This window comes from Rutidosis leptorrhynchoides, chromosome 4, assembly GCF_046630445.1.
Source record: "Rutidosis leptorrhynchoides isolate AG116_Rl617_1_P2 chromosome 4, CSIRO_AGI_Rlap_v1, whole genome shotgun sequence".
Taxonomy (NCBI): Eukaryota; Viridiplantae; Streptophyta; class Magnoliopsida; order Asterales; family Asteraceae; genus Rutidosis; species Rutidosis leptorrhynchoides.
In genome coordinates, this window is record NC_092336.1 from 640818333 (window position 1) to 640833963 (window position 15631).

The following is a 15631-nucleotide window of genomic DNA, read 5'->3' on the forward strand; positions in this document are numbered from 1 at the left end:
GAATCTACCACAAAATCACCAACTTGCCCCTTGATCCTTTCTTTTCTCACGTTTTCGGGGAATAATGCTTCACCTTGTGCTACTCGGATACTATCAAATATTTGAGGTGATATTACCATAGCCAAACTCGTTATCTTAATCGGTTGGTGACTCGATTTCCTACTAAGAGCATCCGCCACCACATTAGCCTTCCGGGGGTGATACAAAATTTCACAATCATAATCTTTCACCAAGTCGAGCCCTCTCCTTTGCCTATCATTTAAATCTCTTTGATTAAACAAATACTTCAAGTTCTTATGATCGGTATAAATAGAGAACTTAACACCATAAAGATAATGACACCAAATTTTCAAAGCAAAAACCACGGCCGTTAATTCTAAATCATGGGTGGGATAACGCTTTTCATGTTCCTTCAATTGTCGGGAAGCATAAGCTATGACTTTTCCATTTTGCATTAACACACACCCTAAACCTTTCTTAGAAGCATCACAATAAACCGTCATGTTCTCATTCCCTTCCGGTAAAACTAGTATAGGAGCTTGAACAAGTTTCTCCTTAAGGAGTTGAAACGCTCGTTCTTGCTTTACTTCCCATCTCCATGGCACATTCTTACGGGTCAACTTCGTGAGAGGGGTGGCTATTCTAGAAAAATCTTGTATAAACCGTCGATAATACCGCGCTAAACCTAGAAAACTCCTAACTTTGGTGGGATTCATAGGTGGTTCCCATCTCATTATCGCCTCAATCTTTGTCGGATCTACACAAATACCCTTCTTATTAATGACATGTCCCAAAAATTGAAATTCACGAAGCCAAAACTCGCATTTAGAGAACTTAGCAAACAACCTTTCTCTTCTAAAAGTCTCCAATACTTGTCGTAAATGCACCGCATGCTCCTCTTCCCCTTTTGAATACACTAAAATATCATCAATAAATACAATCACAAACCTATCGAGCATCGGTCGACAAACCCTATTCATCAAATCCATAAACGCGGCCGGAGCATTAGTTAACCCAAAAGGCATAACCACAAATTCATAATGACCATACCTCGTACGGAAAGCCATTTAAGAGATATCTTCTTCCCTTACCTTTAATTGATGATAACCCGACCTTAGATCTATCTTCGAAAAGAAACTTGCACCTTGTAATTGATTAAACAAATCATCTATTCTCGACAATGGGTATTTATTCTTAATAGTAACCTTATTCAATTCACGATAGTCTATACACATTCTCATTGTCCCATCCTTCTTTTTCACAAACAAAACTGGAGCTCCCCAAGGTGAACTACTAGGACGTATAAAACCTTTATCTATCAAATCTTGTAGTTGAGTCATCATTTCCCTCATTTCCGATGGAGCTAATCTATAAGGTGCTTTGGCAATTGGCGTGGCTCCGGGAATCAAATTTATTCTAAACTCTACCTCTCTTTCGGGAGGTACACCGGGCAACTCATTCGGAAACACATCCGGAAATTCATTAACTATCGGTACATCACTTATTTTAACAACCTTTTTCGAATTATCAACCACATGTGCCAAAAACGCACAACACCCATGAGATAAAAATCTTTTAGCCCTAGCATACGTGCATATAGGAATAGCACGCCTAGCCCGTTCCCCATAAATCCATATAACTTTCTCACTTGGTGATTGAACTAACACAATTTTCTTACGACACAAAATTATCCCTTCATTGTCATCTAACCAATCCATACCCACAATTACTTGAAATTCTCCCATATGCATGGGTATCAAATCAATGACAAACTTTTCATCATCCAAAACAATTTCACATCCCTTAAAGATACTATACACCATAACAGTTTTATTATCCGCTATCTCAACCTCTAAAGGGTGCTCTAACATACTTGGGGTCATGTTAAAATGTTTACAAAAGGAATATGAAACAAACGACCGCGTAGCACCAGAATCAAACAAAACATGCGCAGGTAAAGAGTTTACAATAAAGGTACCTGACACCACATTTTGGGACTCCTTCGCTTCAAGTGCGGTAATCTGATGAGCTCGGGCTCTTTGTTGGCTATCACTAGTCTTCGGTTCCATCTTAACCTCCTTCTTAACACTACCACTAACGAAATCCTTCTTATACTCCGGACATTCGGCTTGAAAGTGACCCTTTTCAAAACAATAATAACACTGTTTACCCTTCTTAGGACATTCGGCGGCCCTATGACCCGGCTTCCCACATGAATAACAATCAGTAGTACCCGCTTTACACTCACCCGCATGATTCTTACCACACCTATTACATGACTTCACTTCTTTACCACTACTCTTTCCCGACATGAAACCCCCTTTTGACTTGTGCGGGGACTCGGAATTAAACTTACCTTTCTTCGGGCTCATACTTTGCGTTGACTTTGAATCTTGTTCTAACCTTCGTTTAAATGCGGCTTTCTTCCTAAGTTCATGTTCTCTCACAAGAGCCCTATTCATCATCTCGGCTAAAGTCTTATACGTACCCTTATCAATGAACTCACTTATTTCGGGGTTTAACTTCTCATGATAGTGATCCATCATCAACTTGGGACTTGAAACAAAGTCCGGGCAAAACCGGGACTTATCATTAAACTTGGCATTAAACTCGGTCACCGATTTACTTCCATGTTCAATATTCATACATTCGGATTTCAACCTACTAACTTCGGCGGGTGGAGCAAATTGAGTCATAAACATTTCACGAAACTTTTCCCATGGAAAACTTGTAGCCACGTCTCGCCCATGTGACTTAACTATGAAATTCCACCATTCATAACCACTTCCTTTCATTTGGTGAGCCGCGTAGATTACTTTTAGGTTTTCGGGACATCCACACAACATAAATGTTTCTTCTATCTCATCAATCCACCTTTGACTAACAATTGGATCAACTTTCGCATGAAACTCCGGGGGATGACAATTCGCAAAATTTTTATACTCAAAACAATCATCTTTCTTCCTTGATGCTTCTACTTCTTCCGGTCTTACCTCACTTCCCCCTTCTCCTCTTAAAGTAGGGTTATTGGTCATAAGAGTCTTTAACTTCTTGTCCAATTGATCATTAATCAACGTCTTAATCTTCTTTAAGAGGGTTGGGGTGTATCGTATCAAAGCTTGTCCTATTTGTCCCGATATATCGTTTGGCATAGTAACCTCTTCGGATTCATTTTGTGAGCCTTCAATAGACTCCATTGACGGGGTGTGGACGTACTCATCGTCCTCATCATTACCTCTGTTTGGGGATACAATAGCCATTCTGAAACAAAACATCCATCTCATTAGTTCAACTACCTGCATCAAAACTTTACCATAACTAAGGTAACCGAAAGAATTCCTAACTCATTTCACCATGACCATAGTAGACGTCAATGCGTACTAAAATGAAGTAATGGCAATGGCCGGTCATCATTACCCCATCTTATTACGCATTTAATCTATCATGATCCATGGCTAATGAGTATTAGACTCTTCGTTCAAGTCATCCACAACCTAAACATTACACTAAAGGTCTCGTCAACAACTTCATCCTAGGGAGCATGGCACAATTATTCAACCTTAACATTCATGCAAGTCCTAAACCGCTTATCCTTTAACAACAATGGTTTAAGCCTAGATAATCCTCATCGTGGGTTATCCAAGTCCCTTAAACCACAGCTCTGATACCAACTTTTAACGCCATTCAAATGATAGAAATTTTTTTTTTTAAGTTAAGTGTCTGCCCAGACCCAGGCATTTGCCGCGGCGCGGCTTCTTATGTCACGGCGCGACACATAAAAGGTTTTCTGATACTTTTTAACAGCCTTTCTGTAGTGACCCGAACTTTTCCATGTTTATATATATTAATTGAGATTGATATTTACATGATTAAATGTTTCCAACATGTTAAGCAATCAAACTTGTTAAGACTTGATTAATTGAAATATGTTTCATATAGACAATTGACCACCCAAGTTGACCGGTGATTCACGAACGTTAAAACTTGTAAAAACTATATGATGACATATATATGGATATATATATAGTTAACATGATACTATGATAAGTAAACATATCATTAAGTATATTTACAATGAACTACATATGTAAAAACAAGACTACTAACTTAATGATTTTTAAACGAGACATATATGTAACGATTATCGTTGTAAAGACATTTAATGTATATATATCATATTAAGAGATATTCATACATGATAATATCATGATAATATAATAATTTAAAATCTCATTTGATATTATAAACATTGGGTTAACAATATTTAACAAGATCGTTAACCTAAAGGTTTCAAAACAACACTTACATATAACGACTAACGATGACTTAACGACTCAGTTAAAATGTATATACATGTAGTGTTTTAATATGTATTTATACACTTTTGAAAGACTTCAATACACTTATCAAAATACTTCTACTTAACAAAAATGCTTACAATTACATCCTCGTTCAGTTTCATCAACAATTCTACTCGTATGCACCCGTATTCGTACTCGTACAATACACAGCTTTTAGATGTATGTACTATTGGTATATACACTCCAATGATCAGCTCTTAGCAGCCCATGTGAGTCACCTAACACATGTGGGAACCATCATTTGGCAACTAGCAAGAAATATCTCATAAAATTACAAAAATATGAGTAATCATTCATGACTTATTTACATGAAAACAAAATTACATATCCTTTATATCTAATCCATACACCAACGACCAAAAACACCTACAAACACTTTCATTCTTCAATTTTCTTCATCTAATTGATCTCTCTCAAGTTCTATCTTCAAGTTCTAAGTGTTCTTCATAAATTCCAAAAGTTCTAGTTTCATAAAATCAAGAATACTTTCAAGTTTGCTAGCTCACTTCCAATCTTGTAAGGTGATCATCCAACCTCAAGAAATCTTTGTTTCTTACAGTAGGTTATCATTCTAATACAAGGTAATAATTATATTCAAACTTTGGTTCAATTTCTATAACTATAACAATCTTATTTCAAGTGATGATCTTACTTGAACTTGTTTTCGTGTCATGATTCTGCTTCAAGAACTTCGAGCCATCCAAGGATTCATTGAAGCTAGATCCATTTTTTTCTTTTCCAGTAGGTTTATCCAAGGAAATTAAGGTAGTAATGATGTTCATAACATCATTCGATTCATACATATAAAGCTATCTTATTCGAAGGTTTAAACTTGTAATCACTAGAACATAGTTTAGTTAATTCTAGACTTGTTCGCAAACAAAAGTTAATCCTTCTAACTTGACTTTTAAAATCAACTAAACACATGTTCTATATCTATATGATATGCTAACTTAATGATTTAAAACCTGGAAACACGAAAAATACCGTAAAACCGGATTTACGCCGTCGTAGTAACACCGCGGGCTGTTTTGGGTTAGTTAATTAAAAACTATGATAAACTTTGATTTAAAAGTTGTTATTCTGAGAAAATGATTTTTATTATGAACATGAAACTATATCCAAAAATTATGGTTAAACTCAAAGTGGAAGTATGTTTTCTAAAATGGTCATCTAGACGTCGTTCTTTCGACTGAAATGACTACCTTTACAAAAACGACTTGTAACTTATTTTTCCGACTATAAACCTATACTTTTTCTGTTTAGATTCATAAAATAGAGTTCAATATGAAACCATAGCAATTTGATTCACTCAAAACGGATTTAAAATGAAGAAGTTATGGGTAAAACAAGATTGGATAATTTTTCTCATTTTAGCTACGTGAAAATTGGTAACAAATCTATTCCAACCATAACTTAATCAACTTGTATTGTATATTATGTAATCTTGAGATACCATAGACACGTATACAATGTTTCGACCTATCATGTCGACACATCTATATATATTTCGGAACAACCATAGACACTCTATATGTGAATGTTGGAGTTAGCTATACAGGGTTGAGGTTGATTCCAAAATATATATAGTTTGAGTTGTGATCAATACTGAGATACGTATACACTGGGTCGTGGATTGATTCAAGATAATATTTATCGATTTATTTCTGTACATCTAACTGTGGACAACTAGTTGTAGGTTACTAACGAGGACAGTTGACTTAATAAACTTAAAACATCAAAATATATTAAAAGTGTTGTAAATATATTTTGAACATACTTTGATATATATGTATATATTGTTATAGGTTCGTGAATCAACCAGTGGCCAAGTCTTACTTCCCGACGAAGTAAAAATCTGTGAAAGTGAGTTATAGTCCCACTTTTAAAATCTAATATTTTTGGGATGAGAATACATGCAGGTTTTATAAATGATTTACAAAATAGACACAAGTACGTGAAACTACATTCTATGGTTGAATTATCAAAATCGAATATGCCCCTTTTTATTAAGTCTGGTAATCTAAGAATTAGGGAACAGACACCCTAATTGATGCGAATCCTAAAGATAGATCTATTGGGCCTAACAAACCCCATCCAAAGTACCGGATGCTTTAGTACTTCGAAATTTATATCATATCCGAAGGGTGTCCCGGAATGATGGGGATATTCTTATATATGCATCTTGTTATTGTCGGTTACCAGGTGTTCACCATATGAATGATTTTTATCTCTATGTATGGGATGTGTATTGAAATATGAAATCTTGTGGTCTATTGTTACGATTTGATATATATAGGTTAAACCTATAACTCACCAACATTTTTGTTGACGTTTAAAGCATGTTTATTCTCAGGTGAATACTAAGAGCTTCCGCTGTTGCATACTAAAATAAGGACAAGATTTGGAGTCCATGTTTGTATGATATTGTGTAAAAACTGCATTCAAGAAACGGATTTCGATGTAACATATTTGTATTGTAAACCATTATGTAATGGTCGTGTGTAAACGGGATATTTTAGATTATCATTATTTGATAATCTACGTAAAGCTTTTTAAACCTTTATTTATGAAATAAAGGTTATGGTTTGTTTTAAAAATGAATGCAGTCTTTGAAAAACGTCTCATATAGAGGTCAAAACCTCGCAACGAAATCAATTAATATGGAACGTTTTTAATCAATAAGAACGGGACATTTCAGTTGGTATCAGAGCGTTGGTCTTAGAGAACCAGAATTTTGCATGAGTGTGTCTTATCGAGTTTGTTAGGATGCATTAGTGAGTCTGGACTTCGACCGTGTTTACTTGAAAAATGATTGCTTAACAAATTTTGTTGGAAACTATATATTTTTAACATGTGAATATTATGTGATATATTAATCTCTTAACGCGTTTGATATTATGTGATAGATGTCTACCTCTAGAACAAGTCCCATTGACTCACCTAATAATAATGAAGAGTCAAATGTAAATTGGAATGATTCGTGGACTGATTCACAAGTTCCCGAAGAGGAACCGGAAGAAGAGTCGGAACCGGAAGAAGAATCGGAACCGGAAGAAGATTCGGAACCGGAAGAAGAAATAGAACTGGTGGGGGAAATAATAAAATGGTTAAGTAAAAGAGAATCCTCAACCAACCGACCAAGGTTAATTATGGTCAATGGTGTTTCCACCAAGGAAGCAAAATATTGGGAGGATTACCAATTCTCAGATGAATCGGATTCCGACGAGAATTCCGATGATGTTATAGAAATTACCCCAACTGAATTTAAAAAGGCAAAAGAAAATAATAAGGGAAAGGGCATAAAAATAGAGAAATCTAATTCCAACCCCGATGAACTTTATATGTATCGTCAACCCCCGAAGTCCTTAAGTTGTAACAATGACCCGGGAACCTCTAAACCACCAGGTTTTTCTAAACCAATGTGGATAACGACGGCTCGTATTAGGGGAACATCATATATCCCTAGAAACTTGGCAAAACGAACCAAAACCGAACAAGAAGAAACGAGCGAGTCGGAATAAGATAGTTATATTCGTGTGGTGTAATATATGTAATATAGTGTGCTTATGCTTTATGATATATGTAAAAATTGCTTGTATTAATAAGTATTTTTTTTTATGAATCTAACTCTTGTCTATTTTACAGTATAAAAACACAAAATGGATAGACAACCCAATATTTTAAGAGACCTACCCGGAGACATGATTGATGAAATCTTGTCTAGAGTCGGTCAGAATTCCTCGGCACAACAATTTAAGGCGAGATCAGTTTGTAAGACATTCGAAGAACGTTCCAAGAATGCCTTGGTTTATAAAAGGCTTTCGTTCGAAAGATGGGGGATATCACATTGGGAAATCCATAAGTTACGATGTGTTTACTTTGACGCATATATTGCGGGGAACCCAAATGCTATTTTACGCAACGGGTTAAGAAATTATTTTGACTCAGTATATCGGAATATAGGACTTCGTGATTTAGAAAAAGCGGCTAACATGCAACATAAAGAAGCATGTTATGCTTACGGGTTAGTAATGTTCGCTTCTCACCAAAGTGAGAACAAGAACATCGGGCTACAACTATTAAACAAAACGTTCCCACAAGTAACGGAGTCGGTAATTGGGATAAGAAATGAGGTTTTTAGGTTATTACGAGACTGTTGGTCATTACGTAACCCTCGTCCCTTTGACGACGTTACAACACGCTGTCTTATCAACGGCCATAACGGTTATGTTCCACAAGACCAAGGATGGGAAGTAGTCCTAGTAAAACCAGAATGCATGACTTGTTTCTGGACGTATGAATTACGTGTCTTTATTGCCTTTGCTGAACGACTTGTGTACTAGCTAGAATTATCTTCACAACTATCTTGTATCAAAGTTATTGTGTGCTATATTTCATGCTTTATGTAAAATAAGCGGTATTGTAAGTTTGTAAAATATTGTATAAAAGTTTGAACGTGAAATATTATTACAATCAGTTTTTCATATAGAATTGTAGTAGTTGAATTGTATATTAGCTACTAAGTATGAACTTAACGGGTAGGTACTACCCGAATTTAAACTTATAAAATGCTAATATGAAGAAAAAGCTTTTATAAATGAGTTCATATTATGCTACGAAATACTATTAACTACTCTTAATATTCTGTATGATTAACTTGTTCTATTTGACTATTTTGAAGGAAATGGCACCGACTACTCGACACACCGTGAATATGAATGAAGAGGAATTCCGTACTTTTATAGCTTCAAACATAGCCGCGGTACAGGCTGCGCTACATACCAACAATAACCTTGGATCTGGCAGTACAGGAAATCGTGTAGGATGCACCTACAAAGAATTCACTGCCTGCAAACCTTTGGAATTTGATGGAACCGAAGGACCGATCGGATTGAAACGGTGGACCGAGAAGGTCGAATCGGTGTTTGCCATAAGTAAGTGTACTGAAGAGGACAAAGTGAAGTACGCTACGCATACCTTCACAGGTTCTGCGTTAACATGGTGGAATACCTATCTAGAGCAAGTGGGACAAGATGATGCGTACGCACTACCGTGGTCAGCATTCAAGCACTTGATGAACGAGAAGTACCGTCCCAGAACCGAGGTCAATAAGCTCAAGACAGAACTTAGAGGGTTACGAACCCAAGGATTTGATATTACCACGTACGAAAGACGATTTACAGAATTGTGCCTATTGTGTCCGGGAGCATTCGAAGATGAGGAAGAGAAGATCGACGCGTTTGTGAAAGGATTACCGGAAAGAATCCAAGAAGATATAAGTTCACACGAGCCCGCCTCCATACAACAGGCGTGTAGAATGGCTCACAAACTAGTGAACCAGATTGAAGAAAGAATTAAAGAACAGACTGCTGAAGAGGCCAATGTGAAGCAAGTCAAAAGAAAGTGGGAGAAAAACGGTGATAAGAATCACCAATACAACAACAACAGCAATTACAACAATAATCGCAACAATTATCCCAACAATCGAAACATCAATCGCAACTACAACAAACGGCCCAACAACAACAACAACAACAACAACAACAACAACAACAACTACAACAATCATCCCAACAACAATAATAACCGCAACAACAACAACAATCAGAAGCAGCTATACCAAAGGTGTGAAAAGTATCACTCGGGGTTCTGCACCAAATTTTGCAACAAGTGTAAAAGAAATGGTCATAGCGCGGTGAAGTGTGAGGTCTACGGACCAGGGGTTAATAGAACGAAAGGAACAAATGGTGTCGGAACGAGTAATGGCGGAGCAAGTAGTGTCAGAGCAAGTTATGCCAATGTAGTTTGTTATAAATGTGGAAAACCGGGCCACATTATTAGAAATTGCCCGAACCAGGAGAACACGAAGGGAAAAGGCCGTAGAAGAGTTTTCAATATTAATGCGGCAGAGGCACAGGAAGACCCGGAGCTTGTTACGGGTACGTTTCTTATTGACAATAAATCTGCTAACGTTTTATTTGATTCGGGTGCGGATAGAAGCTATATGAGTAGAGATTTTTGTGCTAAATTAAGTTGTCCATTGACGCCTTTGGATAGTAAATTTTTACTCGAATTAGCAAATGGTAAATTAATTTCAGCAGATAATATATGTCGGAATCGAGAAATTAAACTGGTTAGCGAAACATTTAAGATTGATTTGATACCAGTAGAGTTAGGGAGTTTTGATGTGATAATCGGTATGGACTGGTTGAAAGAAGTGAAAGCAGAGATCGTTTGTTACAAAAATGCAATTCGCATTATACGAGAAAAAGGAAAACCCTTAATGGTGTACGGAGAAAAGGGCAACACGAAGCTACATCTTATTAGTAATTTGAAGGCACAAAAACTAATAAGAAAAGGTTGCTATGCTGTTCTAGCACACGTCGAGAAAGTACAAACTGAAGAAAAGAGCATCAATGATGTTCCCATTGCAAAAGAATTTCCCGATGTATTTCCGAAAGAATTACCGGGATTACCCCCACATCGATCCGTTGAATTTCAAATAGATCTTGTACCAGGAGCTGCACCAATAGCTCGTGCTCCTTACAGACTCGCACCCAGCGAGATGAAAGAACTGCAAAGCTAATTACAAGAACTTTTAGAGCGTGGTTTCATTCGACCAAGCACATCACCGTGGGGAGCTCCTGTTTTGTTTGTCAAGAAGAAAGATGGTACATTCAGGTTGTGTATCGACTACCGAGAGTTGAACAAACTTACCATCAAGAACCGCTACCCACTACCGAGAATCGACGACTTATTTGATCAACTACAAGGCTCGTCTGTTTATTCAAAGATTGACTTACGTTCCGGGTATCATCAAATGCGGGTGAAAGAAGATGATATTCCAAAGACTGCTTTCAGAACACGTTACGGTCATTACGAGTTTATGGTCATGCCGTTTGGTTTAACTAATGCACCAGCTGTGTTCATGGACCTTATGAACCGAGTGTGTGGACCATACCTTGACAAGTTTGTCATTGTTTTCATTGATGACATACTTATTTACTCAAAGAATGACCAAGAACACGGTGAACATTTGAGAAAGGTGTTAGAAGTATTGAGGAAGGAAGAATTGTACGCTAAGTTTTCAAAGTGTGCATTTTGGTTAGAAGAAGTTCAATTCCTCGGTCACATAGTGAACAAAGAAGGTATTAAGGTGGATCCGGCAAAGATAGAAACTGTTGAAAAGTGGGAAACCCCGAAAACTCCGAAACACATACGCCAGTTTTTAGGACTAGCTGGTTACTACAGAAGGTTCATCCAAGACTTTTCCAGAATAGCAAAACCCTTGACTGCATTAACGCATAAAGGGAAGAAATTTGAATGGAATGATGAACAAGAGAAAGCGTTTCAGTTATTGAAGAAAAAGCTAACTACGGCACCTATATTGTCATTGCCTGAAGGGAATGATGATTTTGTGATTTATTGTGACGCATCAAAGCAAGGTCTCGGTTGTGTATTAATGCAACGAACGAAGGTGATTGCTTATGCGTCTAGACAATTGAAGATTCACGAACAAAATTATACGACGCATGATTTGGAATTAGGCGCAGTTGTTTTTGCATTAAAGACTTGGAGGCACTACTTATATGGGGTCAAAAGTATTATATATACCGACCACAAAAGTCTTCAACACATATTTAATCAGAAACAACTGAATATGAGGCAGCGTAGGTGGATTGAATTGTTGAATGATTACGACTTTAAGATTCGTTACCACCCGGGGAAGGCAAATGTGGTAGCCGATGCCTTGAGCAGGAAGGACAGAGAACCCATTCGAGTAAAATCTATGAATATAATGATTCATAATAACCTTACTACTCAAATAAAGGAGGCGCAACAAGGAGTTTTAAAAGAGGGAAATTTAAAGGATGAAATACCCAAAGGATCGGAGAAGCATCTTAATATTCGGGAAGACGGAACCCGGTATAGGGCTGAAAGGATTTGGGTACCAAAATTTGGAGATATGAGAGAAATGGTACTTAGAGAAGCTCATAAAACCAGATACTCAATACATCCTGGAACGGGGAAGATGTACAAGGATCTCAAGAAACATTTTTGGTGGCCGGGTATGAAAGCCGATGTTGCTAAATACGTAAGAGAATGTTTGACGTGTTCTAAGGTCAAAGCTGAGCATCAGAAACCATCAGGTCTACTTCAACAACCCGAAATCCCGGAATGGAAATGGGAAAACATTACCATGGATTTCATCACTAAATTGCCAAGGACTGCAAGTGGTTTTGATACTATTTGGGTAATAGTTGATCGTCTCACCAAATCAGCACACTTCCTGCCAATAAGAGAAGATGACAAGATGGAGAAGTTAGCACGACTGTATTTGAAGGAAGTCGTCTCCAGACATGGAATACCAATCTCTATTATCTCTGATAGGGATGGCAGATTTATTTCAAGATTCTGGCAGACATTACAGCAAGCATTAGGAACTCGTCTAGACATGAGTACTGCCTATCATCCACAAACTGATGGGCAGAGTGAAAGGACGATACAAACGCTTGAAGACATGCTACGAGCATGTGTTATTGATTTTGGAAACAGTTGGGATCGACATCTACCATTAGCAGAATTTTCCTACAACAACAGCTACCATTCAAGCATTGAGATGGCGCCGTTTGAAGCACTTTATGGTAGAAAGTGCAGGTCTCCGATTTGTTGGAGTGAAGTAGGGGATAGACAGATTACGGGTCCGGAGATTATACAAGAAACTACCGAGAAAATCATCCAAATTCAACAACGGTTGAAAACCGCCCAAAGTCGACAAAAGAGCTACGCTGACATTAAAAGAAAAGATATAGAATTTGAAATTGGAGAGATGGTCATGCTTAAAGTTGCACCTTGGAAAGGCGTTGTTCGATTTGGTAAACGAGGGAAATTAAATCCAAGGTATATTGGACCATTCAAGATTATTGATCGTGTCGGACCAGTAGCTTACCGACTTGAGTTACCTCAACAACTCGCAGCTGTACATAACACTTTCCACGTCTCGAATTTGAAGAAATGTTTTGCTAAAGAAGATCTCACTATTCCGTTAGATGAAATCCAAATCAACGAAAAACTCCAATTCATCGAAGAACCCGTCGAAATAATGGATCGTGAGGTTAAAAGACTTAAGCAAAACAAGATACCAATTGTTAAGGTTCGATGGAATGCTCATAGAGGACCCGAGTTCACCTGGGAGCGTGAAGATCAGATGAAGAAGAAATACCCGCATCTATTTCCATAAGATTCGTCAACACCTTCAACAGCTTAAAATTTCGGAACGAAATTTATTTAACGGGTAGGTACTGTAGTGACCCGAACTTTTCCATGTTTATATATATTAATTGAGATTGATATTTACATGATTAAATGTTTCCAACATGTTAAGCAATCAAACTTGTTAAGACTTGATTAATTGAAATATGTTTCATATAGACAATTGACCACCCAAGTTGACCGGTGATTCACGAACGTTAAAACTTGTAAAAACTATATGATGACATATATATGGATATATATATAGTTAACATGATTCTATGATAAGTAAACATATCATTAAGTATATTTACAATGAACTACATATGTAAAAACAAGACTACTAACTTAATGATTTTTAAACGAGACATATATGTAACGATTATCGTTGTAAAGACATTTAATGTATATATATCATATTAAGAGATATTCATACATGATAATATCATGATAATATAATAATTTAAAATCTCATTTGATATTATAAACATTGGGTTAACAACATTTAACAAGATCGTTAACCTAAAGGTTTCAAAACAACACTTACATATAACGACTAACGATGACTTAACGACTCAGTTAAAATGTATATACATGTAGTGTTTTAATATGTATTTATACACTTTTGAAAGACTTCAATACACTTATCAAAATACTTCTACTTAACAAAAATGCTTACAATTACATCCTCGTTCAGTTTCATCAACAATTCTACTCGTATGCACCCGTATTCGTACTCGTACAATACACAGCTTTTAGATGTATGTACTATTGGTATATACACTCCAATGATCAGCTCTTAGCAGCCCATGTGAGTCACCTAACACATGTGGGAACCATCATTTGGCAACTAGCAAGAAATATCTCATAAAATTACAAAAATATGAGTAATCATTCATGACTTATTTACATGAAAACAAAATTACATATCCTTTATATCTAATCCATACACCAACGACCAAAAACACCTACAAACACTTTCATTCTTCAATTTTCTTCATCTAATTGATCTCTCTCAAGTTCTATCTTCAAGTTCTAAGTGTTCTTCATAAATTCCAAAAGTTCTAGTTTCATAAAATCAAGAATACTTTCAAGTTTGCTAGCTCACTTCCAATCTTGTAAGGTGATCATCCAACCTCAAGAAATCTTTGTTTCTTACAGTAGGTTATCATTCTAATACAAGGTAATAATTATATTCAAACTTTGGTTCAATTTCTATAACTATAACAATCTTATTTCAAGTGATGATCTTACTTGAACTTGTTTTCGTATCATGATTCTGCTTCAAGAACTTCGAGCCATCCAAGGATCCATTGAAGCTAGATCCATTTTTTTCTTTTCCAGTAGGTTTATCCAAGGAAATTAAGGTAGTAATGATGTTCATAACATCATTCGATTCATACATATAAAGCTATCTTATTCGAAGGTTTAAACTTGTAATCACTAGAACATAGTTTAGTTAATTCTAAACTTGTTCGCAAACAAAAGTTAATCCTTCTAACTTGACTTTTAAAATCAACTAAACACATGTTCTATATCTATATGATATGCTAACTTAATGATTTAAAACCTGGAAACACGAAAAACACCGTAAAACCGGATTTACGCCGTCGTAGTAACACCGCGGGCTGTTTTGGGTTAGTTAATTAAAAACTATGATAAACTTTGATTTAAAAGTTGTTATTCTGAGAAAATGATTTTTATTATGAACATGAAACTATATCCAAAAATTATGGTTAAACTCAAAGTGGAAGTATGTTTTCTAAAATGGTCATCTAGACGTCGTTCTTTCGACTGAAATGACTACCTTTACAAAAACGACTTGTAACTTATTTTTCTGACTATAAACCTATACTTTTTCTGTTTAGATTCATAAAATAGAGTTCAATATGAAACCATAGCAATTTGATTCACTCAAAACGGATTTAAAATGAAGAAGTTATGGGTAAAACAAGATTGGATAATTTTTCTCATTTTAGCTACGTGAAAATTGGTAACAAATCTATTCCAACCAT